This window comes from Octodon degus, unplaced genomic scaffold, assembly GCF_000260255.1.
Source record: "Octodon degus isolate 3935 unplaced genomic scaffold, OctDeg1.0 scaffold00099, whole genome shotgun sequence".
Lineage (NCBI taxonomy): Eukaryota > Metazoa > Chordata > Mammalia > Rodentia > Octodontidae > Octodon > Octodon degus.
In genome coordinates this window covers 6,919,108-6,923,466 of record NW_004524675.1, presented here as the reverse complement: position 1 = coordinate 6,923,466, position 4,359 = coordinate 6,919,108, and positions in this window count along the sequence as shown.

Genomic DNA, 4,359 nt, shown 5'->3' with positions numbered 1-4,359 from the left:
AAAGAAATTACCAACAAAGTGAAAAGACAACCCACAATTTTGGGAAAAATCTTGACAAATAAGTACTCAGACAAAGGTCTGCTCTCTACAATTTATAAAGAAATAAAAAACACTAGGGCCCCAAAATTTAAATACCCAGTCCAGAAATGGGCATCTGAGATGAACACACATTTCTCAGAGGATGAAATTAAAGAAGAGAATAAATATATGAAAAATGCTCCACCTCACTAGTAATCCATGATATGCAAATTAAAAGAACATTAAGATATCATCTCATCACAGAAAGAATTGCTATCATAAATTAACCAACAACAAATGTTGGTGAAGCTATGGGGAAAAAGGAACCCTTCTACACTGCTGGTGGGAATGTAGACTGGTGCTACTGTTATGGAAATCAGTGTGGAAACTCCTTAGAAAACTTTTCCAGTCCAGGAAATACCTTTTAAACTATCTATTGGACTGGAAAATCCCTTTTCAAATATCTATTCCTCTACTGGGAATTTCCCCCGAGTTTCTGAAAACATCATATCATAGTGATATATGTGTGCTTATGTTTATAGCAGCAAAATTTGTGATAGCCAAATCTTGGAAACAATCAAGATGCCCAACACCTGAGGAATGGATGAAAAGAATGTGGTATTTTTATACAGTGGAGTATTACTCAGCTATAAAGAATGATAAACTTCAAGCCTTTATATTGAAGTGGATGCCACTTAAAGATATATTCATAAGTGAAATAAATCAGACACTCATGTGTAAATATCAGATAGTTTCCCTAGTATAAGAACTCAAAAGAAATACAAATAGAAAGGTACAATACAATTAAAAGGAAAGCAAGAGCTTGAGGACTAGACAATGAAGAAAGAGGAAGGAGAAGAGCTAGGAAACATGACAGAGACAAGCCATACAGTTATATGTACAAGATAAGTAAGGCAATGATCCTTAGAATCTACAGAATATTTTCAAAGCTTGCAGTTAATTGGAAGGATTCTCACCCTAACTATATATACTGATACCTGTGAACTAAGCAACTGCACTGAAGATGGCAATTTGTAATAGTAGGTTCATGCTTGGAGTGTCTGTCATTCTGGTCTTCTGAATACAGGCTGCATATCATGACATGCCAGTTGCTGTCGTGCTCTCTCTTGGGTAGATGATTGTTTAAAAAGGAAGAGGGTGGTGAATGAAGACAGAAGACAGGAAAAGTAGTACTGCAGGAGTGTCCTGCAACAATTTTGCATATGGTTAGATTATAGTTCCTTATTGCTGTTTTTAAATATATTTTAATTGATTAAAATTTTTGTCGTATTCTGTAGGGACTTAAAATTTAACATATCAATACTCGATGAAAAATACCCCTACCATGTTATGCCTAAGATGTTTGATATTCAGATAGATAATGAGGTTAAGCTCAACAGCCTAGGTTATATGGTTATAACAATAAGCTTCTCTTCTGGAGGGTTAATAACCTAAGTTTGAAGACCAAAGGTTAGAGAAAAAGGAGTATTGCAAGGAAAGCCAACATTTTGGCCCTGGCGTTTCAAGGTCAATTAAGATTCAAGACATATGAGAACTTGTACTGTAACATCATGTAACTCAGTTGTTTTACAGATTTTCTGATCAAGATTATGGGGCCCAAGAGGAAAGTGATCAATGATGTAGAGTGTGCCTAAGGAGAGTACATTGGAGAGAAAACATTCTCTCAGGCTTTCACAGACAGCATATTGGCCAAGCAATGGCCATGACTCATCCACATGGCTGACACTGACAAAGGATCTACAATCTGAGGTACAGGATCTCAGGATAAATCCTGAGGAGATCTGACTGACTTTATCAGATCCAAAAGCTACAATTCTTGCCACATAGGTCTTGCTTTACTTTGGTCTTAACCATCCAGCAGAAAAGTATAAAAACGAAGTATAAGAAATAAAGCCATGTTATTATGTTGAGCTGTAGGGGACTCAGGTCAACAACTTCTGACATTGCCAGTCAAGTGGAAGACCCAATAGTATTATGGACTACTGGACTATTTTGGATTATTTTGCTGAGTTCACACACCTATAATTTTTAAAGGGTGGAACTAAACAAAAAAGGGCATATAGACGAATGACCATTTTTCATTTGTGTATTCAAATGGTTAGGATAGATATATAGCTACATTCTCTTAATTCAATGTATAGGGGGATTTGTTCTAATAGTGTTTGTAAATAGGATATTATGTCTGTATCTTGTACAACAAATAACCACTAGGAAGGCAGTATGCAATGTGTTAATTATTGGAACTGTCCTACCAATTTGATTTGAAACTGTCTTGTTGCTATTTATTTCTCCATAAAATTATGGAAAAATAATAAATATTGATTAACTTTACTCAAAAAAGGAGGCATCATTAAATTAATATTTTTTATTTTTATTTTTTTGTGGTACCAGGAATTGAATTCAGGACCCTATAGTTGCCAGGCAAGGGCTTATTCTACTGAGCTATGTCCCCAGCCCCAGATTAATATTTTAATAAAAAGTCTAAGAAGTTGTGAACATTTTTATTGACTGACTAATGTATAAATATATATTCTAAATTTAAGAATTATCTGGAAAGTAACAGAAACCTAATATTATCGCTTCACAATACTAAAGGAAAAGCTAATCCTAAGAAATTATGCTATAGATTACTACATGAGTTATCAGTGAAAATGTTGGTTAACTTGCTGATACCTTCCAAGTAACAATTCTTCATTTATTTTGAAGCATCTTGGTTACAAGTACTTGATCATTTATTTTGTCAAATTGTTGGTGGGAATGTAGACTGGTGGAATTCAGAATGGAGATTCCTCAAAAAGCTTGGAATAGAGATACTGTTTGATCCAGCCTTTCCTCTTCTGGCTATTTTCACAGAAGAATTGAAGACATCATACCACAGTGATATATGCATACCCATGTTTATAAAAGCACAATTTGTGATAGCTAAATCTTGGAAAGAACCCAGATGCCCCTTAACTGACAAGTGGATAAAAAGAATGCATTATACAATGGAGTATTTCTCAGGTATAAAGAAAGATAAACTGTAGACTTTGATAAGTAAATGAATGCAACTGGAGACCAATATGATAAGTGAAATAAATTAGACTCACATTTGTAAACATTACATTGTCTCTGTGTGTAAGAAAGAATAAATAAGATGCAAAAGGTACAATATATTGTCAAAGGGAAAGAAACTGCTCAAAAGGAAGAACAACTGAAGAGAGGGAAAGAAGAAAAAAAGAGCAACAAATTGATAGGCAGACAGATAAGATTCATAAGATAATGGTACCAATTTCTATTAATTGAAAGGAATAGTTAGTGCTTATATTATTCAATGAGTTTTGCATGCCTATATCTAGTAGTCTGAGCAAAGGCTTTAAAAATAACAATATGGAATATAATAACCACTGTCAACTTTTATTATTTTCTTTTGAAATTTAGTCTCATTTCTATTGTTTTCATTATCTTTAAAATAAAAAAAAATACTAGATATTTGCCACAGATATGCAAATGTAAATACAGACTCTGTGAATAGCTCAGAATAGATAAACCTAAACATTGCATATCTTAAGATCTGCAGTCATATTTAAATTGAAACATCAAGGGGCCAGGGAGATGGCTCAGTAGAATAAGCACTTCCCTAGCAAGCTCAAGGGTCTGAGTTCAATCCCCAGTAAAGAAATATCAAGTGTGAATTTCTTACAACAGATCTTCTTGTATTTTCTGCATTGGACCTAGGAGATAGAAAAGGAAACTCCTCATGCCCATTGTATGTTAGTCCTAACAAATGGAAATTGCTCATACTCATTACCCCTGTGCACTGCACAGCAGACTTGAACTTTGGGAGATGGAAATAGGACAGCTTTATAGAACTTGATTTCCTCAAGTGAAATCCCTTCAGCAGTATATACTATGAAAAAGACAGGTCAATAAATGTTTGTCTGCGGTTGGACAGATAGCTCAGTGGACTAAAAAGCACCTGCTTAGAAGGGACCAAAATTCCATTCCCTGCTTGCCATGCTGGCCCCGCCCCTGGGGCACACTGAGAGGGAGACTGTGACTGGGTGTGGTGGCATGTGCCTGTAATTCCAGAATTTGGGAGGCTGAAAACAGGAGGATCACTATGAATGTGATTTGTACAGTGAGACCCTGTAGACCCTATACTGAATACATTTTTTAAAAAAAGATTCTAAATAACCCAATATCCCTTAATGAAATTAAAGCTGTAATTAAAAAAAAAAAAACTATCAACAAAGAAAAGCCCAGAGAAGACCTAACGCTGCTATTTCTCAAACTCTTTAATGAAATTGAAAGTGAAGAAATAGACAGGCATGGTGGCAC